This window comes from Cynocephalus volans, chromosome 3 (genome assembly GCF_027409185.1).
Source record: "Cynocephalus volans isolate mCynVol1 chromosome 3, mCynVol1.pri, whole genome shotgun sequence".
NCBI classification, from domain to species: Eukaryota; Metazoa; Chordata; class Mammalia; order Dermoptera; family Cynocephalidae; genus Cynocephalus; species Cynocephalus volans.
The window spans coordinates 118,665,678-118,685,618 of NC_084462.1; the positions used below are offsets into that span (position 1 = coordinate 118,665,678).

Below are 19,941 nucleotides of genomic sequence, written 5' to 3' on the forward strand. Positions count from 1 at the left end.
CCTCCGGGACAGCCCTTCTCCCCCCCCCACCCACCCACCCCCGGCCAGTCCCCCGCCCAGTCTCCCCCACCGCAAAGCAGCCCGGCGGGCTGGGCGCCAACCTGGGTTGTTTGTGACTAAGGGAGGGGCTGGAGAACAGGCGAATGTTTAGAATGCTCTTGATTTGCACATTGTTTTGCATAAAATCCCATAAGAAACTTGAAAACCCGAATCCCCACTCTGAAAATGGAAGTGAAATTAACGGCGCAGTTCACTGACACATTCTGAGCTAGTCGCCTCACAGGCTTTCGAGCAAAAACCTAGGAAAGGTATACGTATTCATTAAACAATGGTGTTGTCCTAGCTCTACTTTGTGACTTTCCTTCTTCCTTCAGCTGTTTGACCCAGGTCAGGAGGTTCAAGCCACTGAGAGATTGGGAGGGATCCAGTTTTAACTAAAATTGCCACATTAACAAACATTTCCCTTAGCCCCTTACTCTGTGCAAGGCCCTATATGCTCCATGAGGAGGGGGATGTGTACACGAAGATGGGCTGTATCGTACCCGACTGAACCCTGCAAATACTGTATTGTACTTTGCTGGATGTTTTCAATAACTTATCTTTCAAGCTTCTTACTAAAATAGGATGTTCTGAAATTCTACCTTGAGAATTAATCACATACTAGTGAAACAAGTCGATATAGATGTCTCCCAAAGTATACACTGTAATCTAGGTCTCTCGTCTCACATTGTCCACAAGCAGCTGCACTTTTTCAGGAGGGGTGAACACCACCTAGAAAAATCTTTAGTTATCCACAGATAAGCTGACTGCTTTATGAAGTTTTGATTCCCTTTCCCTCTGAACACAAGAGATCAAAATCAGGAAAAAATTCATAAGTTGCATGCAAAGCTATGTCCATATTTTTAATTTCACATTAGTGTGCACTCGGTTTCTTCATCTAAGTTGAACAAAATAATTGTACAGGCTTTTCAGGTATTGTTTATTTTGGACACAATCCCCTACAGCTTTTTCACTTTTATTCTCCTTCCGATAGCCCTCTCCTCTGTGCCTCTGAGGGGAGAAATGCAGCGAAGTCCAGGCCAACAACAAAAAGCAGAGGAGAAAAGGGAGCTCCTATGTGGTGGAAAGGAGCAGACAGGTGCAGGCGTTGGTGTAGGAACTTGAAGGATGTTCAGGAAGAGCAGTCAATGGTGGAGTGGTTAAGAAACTTTGGTGAAACTTCTAGTTATATTGAGAGGAGGTTCTCTGCCAAGTCAGTGATTAGTTGGTACCTTTGCTAGGACCTTTCAGCAGGAGGTGTCCCTCCTTGGGGTAAAGGCTTGAATTGGGCAGTGCTCATGAGGTGTTGTCTAAATTCCCATGGCAGGTCGACAATGACAGGCACCATCATCCTTGGAAGCCCAGCACCTAGCACATAGCAGCTGACTAATATACAGTTACTGGGAACCCGATGTCTGCCCCTGAGCCACGGCAACCTCCACGTGGGATTCAGGCATGTCTGGAAGTCTACAGGAAGGGGCTATTTGCAAGAGGAACTGGGAACCTCCCCAAAGAGAATTGACTGGAAGAAAATGTCAGGCAGATTAGCCTCAGAGAAACCTGAGGCCAGTAGAGGGAGCAGTTAGGAGTTCTGCGGGGCATTTGTCTCCTGGTTTTGTCTCCCCATCCAGCTATGATGGATGTTCGAGTGCTGGGAGTGGGAGTCCTAAAGTGAAAGCTGGAAAACTATTTGCAGAAAGGATTGAAACAGAGATGCAATACCATAAATGAGGAAGGCCCTTCTCCCCACTTCTGCTTGAACCCCACATAGCCAGGAACTGCTTTGGCCCCTCCAGTGATCTCCTCCAGGGGCACTATGGATAATGGGATAATCGGGAGAAGCCTAATCTGAGGCAGCCTGCTTGTGGGCCCCAGTGGCAGTGGCTTGTGGTTTTTGCAGCTTTGGGAACTATTATAGACCTCAGAAGTAGATATCCCTGAAGAGGGCCACAATTAAAAAGGAAGGAAATGACAGATAATCCTTGGTAGCTGGCCAAAATCTTTCTAGCTGAAGGTTCTTTGTAAATACACAAATTCCTAGAAATAACTAGGAGGGAATTTACAAAGGACTAGAAAACAGCAGTAGTTGTGGAGCAGGTGGTAGTCAGTAAAATACGGAAAATTACTTACCCACCCTGCCAAAATGAACATGTTGACCCAGAACTTTAAGTCTCAGGCAAGACTGGGTGCATTTGGCTTGCTATTCAAACAACATTTCAATAATTTCAGAATGAAATTGTAATTAGTCTACCTGTAACTAGCACAATAGTCTAAGCAAGTTCTAGTAACTATTTGATGGCCTTAAGTTATTCTAGATTACTCTTGTTGCAAAAGCATGAGCAATTTAGAGGGGACATCAATCCCTTGGCGCCATCCCTACCTGGCAAGGGCACTTATTAATCAGTCAAGGACCTCCCCATTAGCTCAGGGCTGCCAGCACTGAATTTGGCAGAGGAGCCATGGAGATGCCATGTAGTGAATTGAATGATGTCCCCTCAAAACTCCCTGAAGCTTGAATTGTGTCCCCCAAGTTTTATGTATTAGAAACTTAGCCCCCACTGTGACTGTTAAGAGGGTGGGAAATCCTATTATGGTAATTGAAAGGTGGAGCCTTAAAGAGATTGGATTGTAGCCTGGTGCAAGAGGGAATGGATTAAAAATGGTGGTCAAGGGCGTGGTTCTGAGGGTCTTAAGAAAAGAGGAGAGTCTGTCTTTCTCTCTGCTCTCTCTGCTTCCACCATCTTGCAATGTGAGACCCTTGGGTCACTGTCACCACCACCAGATAGACTTTGGACTTCCCAGCCTCAGAAACTGTAAGCAATAAATTTCATTTTCTTTATAAATTACCCAGTTCCAGGTATTCTGTTAGAGCAACACAAAACAGACTAATACATACCATGACTGGCAAAAATCAGAGTGTGTGATTACACAGAAGGGCACAGACACAGGCTCCGAGTCTGAGCATCAGAGAGGCAAAACCCAAGCTAATTGTTAAAGTGCATTTGCTCTAGTTATTTGTCCATTAATTTGTGTCATTATAATAATGAATATTAAAATACCTTTTCATATTAATAACTAAAACAAGTTAATTTCCCTGTAATTTAATTACAACATTGTCTTCCAGTGTGCATCTACAGTATAGACGCAGTCATTTTCAAGCATGGGGAGAAGAGGGGGAGAAAGAAGGATGTTGAATTTCTTTACCCTGGAATTTGAGCTGAAAGAGATCTTAGTTAATGGCCATGTAGTCCAACTTCATCTTCCTACATATGAGGAAACCAAGGCCCAGAGGAAGTGGACATTAGTGACTTTCCCAAGTAAGGAGTCTTAGATGAGTGGAAGAGGAAGCCTGGAAGTCTTCTGCCTTCTCAGCTATAACAAAGACAGTACACTCTCTCTCCTATTGATGTATGTATCATTTTTTTAATGAGGTGAAATTCGCAAAACATAAAATTAACCATTTTAATGTGAACAATTCAGTGGCATGTAGTACATAAACAATACTGTGCAACCTCCACCTCTCTCTAGCTCCAAAACATTTTCACTGCCACAGAAGGAAACCCTGTACCCATTAAGCAGTTATTCTCCATTCTCCCCTGTCCCCAGCCCCTGGTCATCACTGATGTGCTTTCTGTCTCTGGATTTACCTATTCTGGATATTTCCTATAAATGGGATTATACAATATGTGACCTTTTGTGAGTAGCTTCTTTGACTTAGTATAATATTTTTCAGGTTCACCCACATGTATCATGTATCAGTACTTCATTTCTTTCTATGGCTGAATAGTATTCCATGCATATGCAACAATTTGTTTATCCACTTATTAGCTTATGGATATTTAGGTTGTTTCCACCTTTTGGCTATTGTGAATAGTGCTGCTATGAACATGTGTGTGTAAGTATTTGAGTACCTGTTTTCAATTCTTTGGAGTATATACCTAGGAGTGAGCTTGTGGTGCAAGAATCTCAGATCCTCCTGCCCCTTCCTGTGCAGGTCGTGAGTCAGGTAATCGAAAGAAGATATCTGGCAGTTTTATTCAAGGTAGACATATTTTATTCTTCAGATGTGAGCTTCACAGACAGGCTTTATCCTCAGACGTGAACTCTGCCGACCCTCCATGCTCTGCCGACCAGTGGTTCAGAGCAGTTACCTTTATACTTTTAGTACACAATAACTGGCACAAGCCAAGCATTACATAATTACAACAATCATGCTGAATCAGTAAATGGGCACACATGTGCAGTTACTCTACTTTTATAACTTGTTTCTAGTGAATGTGCTGAATCTTGCCCATTTGTAACAGATGTAAGGTGAGAGATCCTGACTAAACTTTTTCTACTTTCCTTACGGAGGTTTTTGGGTCATATGGTAATTCCATGTTTAACTTTTTGAGGAACGGACAGACTGTTTTCCACAACAGCTGTACCATTGTACATTCCCACCAGTAACATGGGAGGGTTCCATCATGTCCTTTTTTATTTCTGATGAAAATTGTCTACATTTCTTCTACCTCGTCAAATTCCTGCCGTGCCTGAGGTTCCCCACCTGCTACTTGGTACCTGAATATTCTTTTGTGTGTTTTTCCTTACCATACCTTCAGGAGGTTTATCATTGTACTGAATGACTTTAATGTAGGCAAGGCCTATATTATTTATTGATTAATCAAACACTTTTGTAACACTTGGTACTGTGCTAAAAGTTTTACAAACATTACTTCAATCCATTCTTATAATAACACCAAGAAATAGGGACTATTATTATTCCCTGTGGTAAAGATGACAAAAATGAGGCAGAGAGAGGCTGAAGAACTTGTCCAAGGTCACACTGAGAGTATACAATGTGGGACAAAATTTGAGAGATTCCAATGTAGTAAGAGGGGAGGAAATAATTTTGAGCCATGTGTTTGGCATAGAAATGTTTTTGCCCTTAAGTACTCTTTTTTTGTTTTAACTCTTAATTAGAGCACTTTCACCTTTGATGACAATTTAAATTATCGGTTTCCTTACTGAGACTTGGTGCAGAAGGGAGATAAGCAAACTTACCGTAAACTATTTAGTTGACTACATTGAGTCATTTTCCAAACTACAAATTAGGATTTGCTTCTTGCTCCATTCCAATTATGGCCCAGGGTTTCCAGGAACCAAACATAAATGCAGTGATCTATAGGTCTGTTGAGAACAGTCAGTGGTAATGAGCTACATACACCTTAGTCTGCTGGGGTGTGTGGTTCACCCCTCAGGACACAGGAAGTTAGTTCATTTCAGTGGAGCTGGTGAAACAAGAAGAGAATGCCTGAAGTGAATTTATGGTCTGTGCTCCCTAGTATAAATTGGATTTAGAGACGGAAGCATCTAATTATGTCCCTTTCCCTAAAGAGTCATGACATCTTACTCCTTCCAACATCTAAGAGGATGGCAAAGACAATGACTTTATAGAATATGTGTTCTTAATTGTTTCTCAGCATAGAGACAAGTTTCCAGCTCTCTCGTTTGCTCTTTGATAATTCTGGCCATGTGCAGATTCTGGGAAATGTAACATACCAGGAATATTTATTAATATTTGCCAATTCAAGTCTCATTTAAGCTAAAAATCTCTAAAAAGCCTTTGCATCAATCATAAAAATACAGTGTCAAATTTTAATATGGAGTACTTTAAAGAACCATTTTTACTAAATTTTTTAAAGGCTTTTCCAGAGGTATTTCTATTCACTAGAATTTTACATCTTATTGTACCTTTTTAGAACAAACTTTTTATTTTAGTATAGTGTTAGATTTACAGGGAACTTGTAAAGATTTTTACACAGAGTTCCCATATACCCAATAGCCAGTTTCCCCTATTAACATATGACGTTAGTATGGTATATTTGTCATAATTTATGAACCACAATCAGAATCACCTGGCAACCTTGTTAAAACACAAACTACTGAGCCCCACCCTAGAGGTTCTGATTCAGAAGGTCTGGGGTGGGGCCCAATAATTTGCATTTCTGTCAAGTTCCTAGGAGCTGCTTCTGCTGTCTGGGACCACACTTTGAGAACCACTCTTCAAAGACAGTCAGTTCATGGCATTACCCTGGTAACTGTTCATGGTCTAGGGGTGGGCAGGTGATGTACACCAGCCAAATCCAGTGCTCCAAAACCTTGCCTGTATATTAGAATCACTTGGGAGCGTCTGAGAATGACCCACAGCTGGGCTCCACCCCAGATTAATATGTTAATATTTCTGGAGATAAAGCCTAGGTATCAGTAGTTTCAAAAATAAAATAAATAAATAATATTACATAATAATTATTAAATAAATAACATTAATATGAAATAATAGCAATAAACAAGTAATAAAGTACCATGGTGATTTTAATGTGCAGCACCACTGAGCCACTGGCCTGCTTGAAATGAAGAAAAGAATTTATATTGAGGGGAGAGGTCTCTCTTTTTCTTTGCTGCTGAACATGAGGAAAGGAAACAGGCAGCCCTGTGGTCTCTGGAGCCATCTCGTCACCATGAAGGAAGCCAGTCTCAGGATGAAGTCAACACTGAGGAAGGCAGAGCAGAGAGAGTGTTGAAAGAACTTGGGACTTTGATGACATCACTGAGCTGCTTATCTCACTGTGCCTGGAGCCTGTCCTACCTCTGGACTTCCAGTTATGTGAGATAATACATTCCCTCATTTTAAAAGCCAATTTAAGTCACAGTTTTCAGCTGCCGCTATGGTCTAAATATTTATTCCCTCCAACGCGCACGTGGAAGCTTGATCTCCAAGGTGGCAGTGTTGAGAGGTGGGGCCTTTGGGCCGTGACTGAATCTTGAGGGCTATGCCCTCATGAATGGATTAACCCATTCATGAGTTAATGGATTATAGTTAATGAATGAGTGGGTTATCATGAGAGTAGCGCTGGTGGCTATATAAGGAGAGCAAGTGAGCACGTGAACTATGTGATACCCTGTGCCATCCTGAACTCTGCAGAAAGTTCCCACCAAGAAGGTCCTCACCAGATGTGCCCCTTGAACCTGGACCTCCAAGCTTCCTGAACTGTAAGAAATGGATTTAATTTCTTTATAAATTACCCAGTTTCAGGCATTCTGCTGTAAGCAACTACTACAGGTACTAACAGTCAAAAGCGCTTGAACAGGTAACACCAGAGTAATGTGTGGTTGCCCAGTAGCCATAACAAATAGGCTTTACCCTTAAAGTCACCTTGCCTGGGTGTCCCACCTTCTGCACATTCCAGAGCACCAGCTTTCCTGTCAGAAGTCTGACTCCATGGAAACCAGACAGACGGGGCAACAGGATGGTTCTAGTACTGTGTGTAGCTAAAGTTCCTCTCCACCTCCAGACTGCACATTTCCAGCTCTGAAATTCTACTGAGAGTGTTTTCTTCTCCCCATAAAAGGACATGAACAGGATAAGAAAAGACTTGGCATTTTACCTTATGTTTAAAATAATTACTTTTCTCTTTCTATCTAAGCAAACAATCTCATAATAGTCAAATTGGAGGTTACAATTATATTCTTCACAAACTGTTTTAAGTTGCAAATCTGTTTCTCAGGCAATAATTTTATAATAATTTGTTTTCAGGCAATAATTCTTTTTTTATATTTATAATAGGAAAATGTTGATAGAACGTAAATACTCAACACTGGAAACTAGTTGGAACAAAGTAAATGTCCAGCAAATGTTTTATTGCATAAATTTAGTATAATGGGTTATAAAACAAAATCTGAGTTTGTGTGTGTGTGTGTGTGTGTGTGTGTGTGTGCGTGTGCGTGTGCGTGCGTGTGTTAGTGTGAGAGAGAGAGAAAGAGAGGGATGCCAAGATATTATTGATTGTTTCTGCGTAAATGGGAATATGCAAGTTTTTATGTTCTGTTGTTTATATTTTCTAATTTTTCTCTAATAAGCACATATTGCTTTTGTAGAAAGGAAGAAAAAAGTTTTAAAGGATATAGGATTGTTTTTGCTACTTCAAAACAAATCTTTAATTCTTCCATGTGCTGGTCATTGTCTTGTTTGAGCTAAATACCATTCGTGACATTTTGTGTGCAGCTTTGTTGGAGGTGGCTAAAGTCATGTGAATTGCATTTTCCAGATTCCCTTGCCAGCTGGCCCAGTTAGATGCTGCCAATGGGAAGCACTGGTGGGACACTGTGTGAAATGAGAGAGAGACCCCCCTTTTTTTTTTCTAAGCTTCTGGCATGGTAGCTGTGGGGGCTCCAGCAGCCCACAGCAGTTCCAGCAATGGCGTCAATGGTTCAGGCAGGTGCCTGCTGCAACAGCATCAGTAGCTTCCTGCACTCCTGGGCTCTGATTATATCACTGCCTCCCTATATTACTCCAGCCTTAGAAGTAGCAGTTGAGTTCTTGCACATACTTATCTCTAGGTTACCACACATTCCCCTTTTTGTTCCTCCAAGCTTTTCACAACACTTATGACTGATTCCTTACATTAATTCCCTCTGTTCAAAATACCTACAGTGATTTCTGTTCTCCAGACTGCACACTGACTGATATGCTCACATATCCTCAATTCTTGGGTCGAATAGGTCTGTCATATGTCTGTGTCACCCAAGAGTAGGAGGGCAGGAACCTGTTCACCACAATATTTCTTGTGCCCATCACAGTGCCTGACACAAATCAGCTATTCACTATGCAGTCATCCTTTGGTACCTGTTGGGGGATCAGTTCCAGGAGACACCTCAGATACCAAAATCTGCAGATGCTCAAGTCCCTTATATAAAATGGCACAGTATTTACGTATAACCTAAGCACATTCTCCCTCATACTTTAAATCATTTCTACATTGCTTATAATACTTTATACAGTGTAAATATTATATAAATAGTTATACTATATTTTTTATTTGTATTATTTTTATTGTCGTATTGTTATTTTTAAATTTTTTTCAAATATATGCAACCAACAGTTGGTTGAATCTAAGAATGGGAAACCCACAGACATGGAAGGCCCACTGAACACTGAATGAATAATCTGCATATTTGACTGTGTTTCCATAGTCATGCATAGAAATGAAGGAAAATTTGATTTGTTTCAGTAAATTCTGTACTGTTGGGGCCAGCCCCGTGGCTCACTCGGGAGAGTGCAGTGCTGATAGCACTGAGGCCACGGGTTCAGATCCTATGTAGAGATGGCCAGTGCGCTCACTGGCTGAGCGTGGTACAGACGACACCAAGCCAAGGGTTATGGTCCCCTTACTGGTCAAAAAAAAAAAAAAAAAAAAAAAAAAAAAATTCTGTACTGTTGGATGTTTAAATTATGTTTCTCTAGAGAATAAGGTACAAATTAATTAAAATCTTAAAAAAAGCAGGAAGAAAAAATAGACACTTTTGGAAAACAGATCAAATTGATAAAAGATAAAGAGCTGAAAAATCTTCCCATGATGCAGTAGCAAAATTTTCTGATTTGGTCTAAATTCTTCTACTGACAAATTTGCTAAAGCTGATTCCAAAAGTGACATTTGCTAAAGTGATTCCTTAAAAGGGACTTACTTTCTAAGTCCCTTTTAAGGCCCTATGAAGGACAACCAGAGAATTTCACTTATACTCAGATCTCATTCTTGAAACAGTTTTAGCTCTTCCTTTCCTATGTTTTCAGTTAGGCATTCATTTCACTCTGTCAGTCAGTCAAATATTTTCTTGCCTTCCATGTGCCAGGTACTGTACAGTACCAGATGCAGAGGTACAGACAGGATTCCTGTGCTTCTGAGGCCTACATGCAAAAGGAAGACAGTGAACAAGGAAGCACATGAATAAGCACAGTAATTTCAGGCCGTGATTAATTGCTGTGAGAAAATAACACAGCTGAATGGGAGAAGTGGTGGAGGGACACTATCAAGTCTGTGGTCCAAAAAACTTTCACCAAGAAAGCAATACTTGCCTTGTGGTCGGAGTTACCAGAAGGGGCTAACAAGGCTACATTGAGACTTCAGAGGCCTTAAAAATCATGAGATTATGAGGTCTTCCCTCCCTCCCACCCCATTTAAAAATAATCAACCAATGCTTAAAATAAGCACAAAGAAGGTCAACAAAATTCTGATTTCTCCCTGGTGGCAACTACTTGAATACTTTTATGGAAATATCTAAAATCAAATTCTTTCCAAATTATTTTCTCATTTTTAGGGCTCTTCTTTGCTGATTTTCCAAATATATGACTAAACTGTTTACTGAGTTATCTAGCACTTGGAGCCATCCATGCAAAAATCTAAGGAAAGAACATTCCAGGAAGAGTAAAGAACAAATGCAGAGACTCTGACCTGAGAGCGTGGTGCACACAGTCCGTGTGCCAAATAGTTTTATTGGAACAGCCATGTCTGTTCTTTCATATTTTGAATCCTTTCACACTGCTTTGAGAGCAACTGTCTCCTTAAACTTTGTTTCCTTTATTGCCTAACCCTAGTGCAGCTCATCATTGCAGTGCAACAGTGCAGTAGACACCATATGATAGACAAAGTCTAAAATATACTATGTGGCCCCATTAAAGAAAAAGTTTGGGGATGCCTGGGTATTTACTTATTTAGTGAGATCAGGAGCTGTTGGAGAATTTTCATCTGTGGAGGGCATGTGATTTCATGTTCATTTTTTAAAAGGTGACCTTGGCAGCCGTATAGAGAATTGGTGGGGGGGGGGAGTGTCATGGCAGAAGCAGAGAGACCAGGAAGATTTGGTGGTAATGGGGACTTGCATGGGAGCCATAAGCATCAAGTCTCCTGAAGGGATCAACCCTTGTGTAGTCATAATAACACATTTTTCTCCCGAAAGGACTCTAAGGTGGCCTTCTGCACAGTGTCCTGTTCTCTTCAGTAGAGGGCTCAGTTCCACAAGACTGCCCCAACTTCAGATGCCAATGACAAGGAGGAGGTTGTCACATATACTTCTGACCAACCAGCTAATAATTCAGACTTCCCACTACCCCCTCCTTGGGTTTGATTAATTTACTACGATGGCTCATAGAATTCAGGGAAATACAATGCTGTGAACAGCCATATGAAGAAATGGTCAGAGGGCAGAGGCAGAGCTTCCATGCCCTCTCTGGGTGCACCACCCTCCCAGCACCTCCACGTGTTCAGCTACCCAAAGCTCATTGAGTCTTGTTCAGGAGTTTTCATGGAGCTTAATCCCCATTGCCCCCTCCCCCTTTCCTGGAGGTTGATGGGTGGCACTGAAAGTTCCAGCCCTGTAATCCTCTAACTGCTTGGTCTTTCTGGTGAAGGCCCGTCCTGAGGCTATCAAGTCATGGCATTAGCATAAACTCAGGTGTTATGAAAGGGGCTCATTATGAATAACAAAAGACACTCCTATCACTCAGAAAATTTCGAAGGTTTTAGGAGCTTTGAGGTAGGAACCTGAGACAAAGACCAAATATATTTCTTATTACAGCACAGACACCTTTTGAGTCTTCCCATCTGATTAATCACCTTATTTGAGAGGCCACTGATGTGCTTCTGCCCAACTTCAGGCTTTCTGAGGAACCTCTGAAACTTTGGTATTCCATTTAGTTCCGAGGTGTCTTTCTTGAAAGTCCCCCAGGCCTCCGCCAGCCATCAGAGCCATCGGGAATACACCATGTCTGCTGTATGTTCTCCAGCTTCTCCCAGTGATAAGCTGGTGAAAACACTAGAAGTCTACATTAGTTTTCTGTTACTTGTAACAGAATACTTAAAACTGGGTAATGTATAAAAAAATGAAATTTATTTCTTACAGTTTCAGAGGCTGGGACATCCATAGTCCAGGGGGTGCGTCTGGTAAGGGCCGCCTTCTGGGAGGAACTCCGTACAGGGTCCCGTGGCAACAAGAGTATCACATGATGGGGATGACAAGAGCTCTCTCACGAGTTCTCCTTATAAAGCCACCAGTCCACACCCACGATAATTCATTATTCCATGAATGGATTAATCCATTCATGAGAGCATAATTCTCATGATCCTCTTAAAGGCCGCACCTTTCAAATACCATAACTGGATTTCCCACACTCTTACCACTGTTACAATGGGGATCGAGTTTCCAACATATGAACTTTAGGGGGACAAATTCAACCCACAGCAGAGTCCAAGGGCAGAGTTCTGGTGCCAAGATGACTTCTCCACACCTTTCCTCCCTCTCCCCCCATTTTAGGGCACAGAGCTCTGGGCTTTGCAGATGCACTGACCTGTGTGGGCTTCCCTGTTCAAAAGCCAAGTCCTGATCCAAGGCAGCCCTGTGGCCCTTTAGTGTGATGCACAGCAGCGTGGCCTCTTTTCTCTAACTGGAATTAGCTGACTTTCTGGTAGCTTGCTTTTCACTCTGTATCTGCTTCTCCAAGTATGGGCTCCCATTGGGACAGGAAGTGGAGTGGGCTGTGGAGAGTGATGGCGATTGGAGTGTGTGACAAAATTTCCTTGATGGATCAGGAGTGGCCAGTTTCTGCCATATCTCCTTTATTCACTCAATATAACTGCATTTAAGGTTCAATACAATTTGGAAAAAAGTAAATTGCTTTCTCCCAAATCATTGTGGATTTGAATTGGAACTCCAGTATGGAGACTGCCCAACTGTGCCTTCACTTTACAAGTCTGAAGGCAAATCAGATGAAGGCACAGACTCAGAGGCACCACAAAATGTTAGTAATAGCAATTAAAAAAAAACCTTTATAGAGTATTTTAAGCTATTTTTATTCATTAAAAGGAAAGAAGGAGGGAAGGAAGAGAGGAAAGAAAGAGATGGTGGAAGGGAGAAAAATTAGGAAAGTAAATGGAATCAGGTCTCACTAAATATGTTATTGAGCACAGGCCCAGCTGCCTGCCCCCTATCAAAAACAAACCACTCAAAAGTCAAATGTTAGTGAAAATGGAAGTCAGCTTTTATTCAGGAATCCCAGTGACCTGAGGAGAGACGTTAGGCTAACCCATCTCTCTAGCAAACCTGAAAGAGAATGGCCAGACTACAGCCATCTCAAAGATTCAGAAGAAAGGGGGCTGAGGGAGGGGAACACAGGAGATAAAAGGCAGGAAGGAGGGGGATGTGAGACACGGGTGCTCCGTGCAAGCAGCCAGCTGCAGGGTCTCATCAAAGCTCCATTTGGTTTCTGCTCCTGTCCTTGCTGTTATCTCAGGATCCTGCTGAAGGGGTGGAATGAGCATAGCTTTATTGATGTCTTCCTTGGTTTCCCAGGGTCTGGATAGTACATGCAAGTCTGCAGCTCCAGGCTGATTGGAAAACAACTTTACCAAATAACCATGGGGTAAAAGGGAGCTCAGAAAAAGGCATGCCAAGAAAAAAACTGTGTCCTTTTAAAATCTTTTAGAGCCCATGTGGTTTGAGGTCCCAACATGGCTTCAGTCCCACTCACTCCAACAAATACAGTGGTGCTTGCTACTCCTGAGCCTGCCTCTCTATTTTTCAAATATTCTCTGCCTCTTTGCTTTTTTATAAAATTGTGGTTAAAATAAAAAAAAAAAAAACACATAACTTCACTTCTTGATTTATGTGACTATAATCTTTCCAGCTAGTCTGGTTTACTCCCCAACCTCTTCAAAATTTCTCCAAACCTCCCCAGCAGCAACACACACACACACACACACACACACACACACACACACACACACACACACACACACACACACACACACACACACACACACACACACACACACACACACACACACACACTGAATATCCAGACAATTTTTGGCTGCTTGCCTCCAAAAAGACTGAGGGGCTTAAAAAATGATCTGGGAATGTCTTCACTATATTGCTTTCTTCTTGGTAAATGTAAGATGAAAAAGAGCAGCCAAGTTTCAAGTTAGAGGCCAGAAAGCCAGGGAGAAAAACAACTCTGAGGTTAGGATCAGCTGGTCCGAACTCCTTCAGGGCACTTCTGGAGCCGGGAGAAGACGGCTGACAAAGGCAGGCAGGTGCAATCAAATGGATGAAATACACTGGGACTTTACCTGCAGTGGTTAGTCTTTATCTGAAGGTGAAAGTGGTTTGGGAGCCTTAAGAAGAAGGGGTAGGAGACTATGCAGGATTGGGGACTCCTGCATTGAACAAAGTAGTGGTGAATTTCAAAGGGGTGGAGCATATCAGAGTCACCTATAGAATTTTTTCAAACCTTCAATTTTGACCCATCCCTGTTCCCTGTCCCACCCCGCTGTCCATGTCCCCTTCCATATCCTCCTGCTGTCACTGTGCAGTGGAGCCTCTGTTACTGACAGGAGTGTGTCTGTCTCCCAAGTGTGTTGGGGCCAGGAGTCTATCCAAGTTTTGTGGGGCCTGAATTTGATACTACATTAGGGGCCCTTTTAAAGAAAAGAATACAAAATGGAGAATATATAATGCTTAAAGTCAGTATAAAATGCACTCAGAGTACCTCAGTGCCACATACAGATCTGCCTCATTCTTTTTAATAATTACATACTGTTTTATTGTATGAATGCACTATAATTTATTTACCGAACCCCCTATCGATAGATCCATATGTTCTTTCCAGCCTTTTGCTATTATATACAATGCTGCCGTGAGTTCCTCTGTACATAGATCAATTTCTATACTCGGGAACATATCTGTAGAGCAAATTCCTAGAAATAAAGTCACCGGGTTAAAGGGTTTTTGCACTTGTAATTTTGATAAATATTATAAGTTACTCTGTATAGAAACTGTTCCACTTTGTACTCCCACCAGCAGGATATCAGGGAACCTATTTCCTATATCCTTGCTGATACAATATTATTATCAATACTGTTTATCTTTGTCAGTTTGATAGGTGAAAAATTAAATTGTATCTTTTTTTTTTTTTTTAACCATAAGTGAATTTGAGCATTTTTTCATATGTCTGAGCAGCATATGTAGGGTTTTTGTTGTTCTTGTTTTTGGTGATCTGTTCATATCCTTTGCCCATTTTTGTTTTTGTTTTTTCTATTGGATTATTGATCTTTTTCTTATTGATTTGTAGAGTCCTTTATATTTTAGGCTATTTAGCCCTTTGTCTGTAATATGAGTTTCAAATATCTTTCCCAGTCTTTTATTGGTCTTTTGACTTGGCTTATAGGGACTTTGCCATGCAGATATTTTTTTTAATGTCATCAAATTTAGCCTTCCAAGAGTGAGCTATTTTAGCTATGGTGGTCAGTGAAGGCTTCTCTAAAAAGGTGGCATTTGAGCAGAAACCTAAATTTCATGCCATGAGCAGGAGACAAGTGCTCTAGTCAGAAGGCTCTGGGGCAAGAATGTGGTTGATGTGTTTGAGGAACTGAAAAGAGCCCCAGAGAATACAGTACAGAGAAGGAAACAGCACACACTGAAGCATGAGAGCTAGACAGGGCCCAAATTGGGAATGTTTGAAGGCCAAGGAAAGACTAAATAGCTTTGGGGTCCCAGAGGGAAACCAAAATTAATGGGAAAAAATGATGGGAAGGCAATTTTAGGTTCTACATACTACTAAATGAACATTCTAATGATTATCATGGCCCAGGATGGAATGGGCTCAGAAGTATTTGTCAGTGCATTTCCCATCCCCAGAATTTTTCAGGCAGAAGTGTAACACAGCTGGGTGGAAACACTGTAGAGGAAACCAAAGCTTTAGATGGGGGTTCATCTAGTTGACGTTTTTCTCCTTCCTAGCATACCAAGACTCTGAGAGTTTCTGTGGCATATACCCCTGCTTTTCTCTTTCCTTGTGGTTTCTCTATTCTTTTTCTGTTCTTAAATAGGTTTTCTTTCTTTCCATTATCCTCTCCCATGTGACAGTGCTGCCAATGGTTTATTCTTGGCTCTTCCAATAGCATTAAAAGCCAAGGTTTTATGGTGTTTACATGGAAATGTCTTTCTATTTTCAGTGACATCTGTTTACATCTATGGCTTACATGGACCTGACACTGGAACCTTCCTTGACCCAGGAGTTTCTGAGGACAGGAACCACATCTTTTCCCTCCTGTGTTACATCCTGGTGCAGAGACATGGATCCACTAGGCACTCAATAAATGGATGATACTGATATACATTCACAGGCTGTTTTTGCAAAATGGCTAATTGCAGATAGTATGGTTTCCTCTCAACAGTTGAGTCTAGGAACAGTGTAGGTAAAGACTGGCTTGAGGAGTCAGAATAGGAAACTGACTTGGGAGCCAAGTCAACTATAGATGAGTTAAAGCCATAATTACAGATGGGATCACTAAGCCAGAATGCAGTGGAGAGGGTGCAGAAGGGTATGGAAGTAAAGGTAACATTCGTGAGATCTCTAGTATAGGAACACCTTACAAACTACAGGCAGATAATGTCACACAATACTAGATTTAGAGAAAGGCCAGATAGGATCTGACACTCAGATGGAAAGAAAAACAAGAAAAGTGGACAGAGCAAGCTGCTCTTAGAGCCTGGGTCCAGTACCGAAGCAGCCCAATAGGGGATTTGGGAGAGGGGAGAGAGAGAGAGAGAGAGAGAGAGGAGTTTACACACACTGAGTGCCTTTTCTAGGCCAGAAACTGCTAGGTGCTTTACAGATTTTGCCTCATTTAATTTCATGGCAGCTCTGCAAGTTAAGAAAATTATTATCCCAGTTTTATAGTTGTGGAAATTGAGGCTCAGAAAATTCAAGTGGTTTTGCAAAGTTGCACAGCCAGTAGGTGATGGAGCTGGTATTAGACTCAATCTGATTCCTTTCACTCCATCAGACAAGAAGCAAAGTTCCCCTGTTATCATAAACCACTGGCTGGCAACCCAGGGAGATACCAGGAGGTCTCTAGGTGAGTGGAAGATGTGCCTCCAGCCATGTGAACTGGGCCAGCAAACATGCTCTGCTCTTGATAGAAGCAAGGAAAAGACAACTGCAGTTTTCAGGGCTTCTCTCCCCAACCAGGACAACTTCATGTTTGTTCTAGGCCCATGTTTTATCCAAATAATATTTCAGTGTTTCCTCAAAGAAAGACATCAATGCGCCAATTTCTTTCCAATTTCCCATATCCCTGACAAATTCTCTTGACACATTTTTCTTCTACACACACAATCACCATCTTAATCTGGGGAACTGAAATCCTATACAAAGAGAAAAGATGGATACAAAATGAAAACAAATCTTAACATGCTTTTTTTATCCACCATGGATTCAACTGGAGATGGGAATAATCCGGCTTCAAACATATTGCAGTACAATTAGATGTATGAGCATAAAGGATTTTAAATTTTACTATTTTCCCTTACTACTTACATTATATAATATTTGTATACATGAACAAAAAGAAATTTACAAATAGGGAGGGGTAAGCAGCCAAAAATATACTTGACAACAGGAGTTGATTTTCTGCCTTTTAAAAAAATCAAAAAATCCATTCCCTATCACAACTAAGTCACTTTACTCCTTGCTTACTGTATTACCCTGTTTCTGTTGCTTACAGCAAAACACCTGAAACTGGGTGATTTATAAAGAAAACAAAATTCATTGCTTACTGTTTCTGAGGCTGGGAAGGCCAAAATCCATCTGGTGGTGGTGACAGTGACCCAGGGGTCTCACGTTACAAGCTGGTGGAAGCAGAGAGAGAGCTGAGAGAGAGAGACAGACTCTTTGTGCTTCCCTTTTAAACCCCTCCAAACCATGCCCATGACCACCATGTTTAATCCATTCACCAATGTGGTGTGGTCTTATAATCTAAGCACCTCTTCAAGGTTCCACCTTTCAATTACCATAATAGGATTTCCCACCCTCTTAACAGTCACAGTGGGGGCCAAGTTTCTAATACATAAAACTTGGGGGACAGATTTCAAGCTTCAATGAGTTTGGGGGGACATAATTCAATCCACTACACTTACCATATATTCTTCTTATCAACGGGTACATAAAGTGCATCTATAAAGCTGTCGCTATAGAACAAGTTCAAACAGAAAAGAAAAAATTTACAGAACACTGAATATTCCCTATATAAGTCCTGACTATAGAGTATGCCTTAAACCAACAGACAATGAGCATGCCAGCTGACATGTTAGGCCCTTAAAGAAGTTTCAACCTTCTAAGGCTTCATATTTCATCCTTTTTCTCATTCACACTATTAGCTAACATGACACTATTTCTGCCACTCAGTTGGTGAGGGTGTGAGAGTTAGAGCAAGTCATTTCCAATTCGGGGTCTCAGGATTCTCACCTATCAAGGGAGAGGCACAGGATTCAACAGATTCTCCCAGATACCACCTCCCATGGTTCTATGCAAACTTCACATTCCACCGCCTTTTTCCATTCATTTGATGCGCTAAGCCAGAGCTGCTGGATTTTCAAGTGATGCTAAGATTCTGTAGAAGGAGGTACATCTGGGTCTGCTGGCGATTTTTTAAAAGAAATATACATATGCCCTGTCCATAAAACATCCCACCATTACCCAGGCAAGGGTCTCTCTGCATCTTCTTCAGCAGCAGGCACAACTCCTGTCTCTCTAACATGATCACATGACTCAAGTATCAGTTATGTGGTGAACCAAAAAACCATGGCTCAATTTTATTTAAAATCTAATCTAGCCTGATCATAAACAAACCATTTCACATAAAAAAAAAAAACCACCTAGAATTTAGTTCTTTTTGCATTGTTCCAATTTTTTTTAGTTCACATTTTGTTTGCTCTTTGACACTAATGATAATAAACAGTGAGCAGTTCATAGAACCTACATTTGCGTGACTGTTGTGGACATGTCCATTTGATGAACCTTGATAGTTGGTTAGAAAATGTGTAATCCCATAAGAGCAGCTTTGCTCAAGGCAAACTGCTCTTGAAAAAAAGGTAGAAGTTTGTCTTTAATTCCTGTTTTTGACATGTTATAAACTTGCAAATTTATTTCCCAGTTGATACAACCTGCCATCTCTAAATCTTTAGGGAGAATTACAGAAATGGAGATAAAATCTTGGTAATTTATTCAATTTTATCACTTCTCCTGATCCCATAAAAAGACTCCATCTGTCAAATTATCTTTTCTTTAAAAAAAAGAAAACTTTTCATCATTTTCTTTATATGGGTATGTTGAAAATGAGTAGTTTAAGTATCTGTGTCATGAAAACTATTGACGTTTCAATAAAATCTGTTCTTTCTAAATTATCTGTTCTTTAGAATCTTTTGAGAGGAAAACTTCAGCTTCTATCATTTGTTTATAATTTGCTTGTGCAGCATGAGATTTACTGTTTTGGGTGAATATATTATGGCATATTTGAGACGTGTAGAATAAAATATTCTTATGTTAACATATTCTGTGATTTGGATTCCAATCCATAATCAGTACATCTTTCTTTTTAAAATTTCTGCCTTGGTTTTCTTGAAAGCACAAATGGTAAGAATAAAAGGAAGAGAAACCTAGTTGAGTTGCGTCTTTGATCATATATTTTAAACCTTGTTTCTGTCATCATAGGCTGTGTGAAGGCTGATATACCTAAGCATCTGAGCCCCGTTAGAGACACATGGCTTTCCCTGCCATGACTTTGCTGATTTCTAATCTTAATTGGGCCCTCCAGTGCTAATCTTTAGTTACCTCTCTTATTCTCAGTAACTGGGCCAGAGCTTCACTTTTCTCTTCAAGGCCCTATCTAGGACTATGAGACAAAATAAAGGACATGGAGTTAAAATTGAATTTCAGATAAACGATGAGTAACTTTTTAGAGGAAATAAATATATCCTATGCAATATTTAATATGTCCTGTAGTTTTACTTGCTAAATCTGGCAACCCTACTTCTAACCTCTCTTCCTCTCATAGCTAACTTTGTCTCATAGTAAAATTTAAAGTCATTGGTAGAAACTTCTTCATCTTCCTGCCATGTCCTCTACAAACAGACCTGCCTAAAGACATAGCCTTACCTGTCCCCGCACCCTACTCCAGTTCCTGGCCTGTCCTTACTGAGCTCTTGACTCTTTCTCTGCCCATGTCCTGAGTGTGAGATGTCCTGACACAA

At 41.0% G+C, this 19,941-nt stretch overlaps 1 long non-coding RNA gene across 1 annotated transcript; it reads right to left on the reverse strand.

Moving 5' to 3' along the window:
- Positions 1-6,459: 6,459 nt before the first annotated feature.
- LOC134371640 (uncharacterized) lies at positions 6,460-17,534 on the reverse strand. The gene is made up of 3 exons (XR_010022867.1): positions 17,470-17,534; positions 12,200-12,386; positions 6,460-6,572 (listed from the first exon to the last, which is right to left on the reverse strand). It is a non-coding gene; the product is annotated as an uncharacterized LOC134371640 (long non-coding RNA).
- Between the last annotated feature and the right edge of the window lie 2,407 nt (positions 17,535-19,941).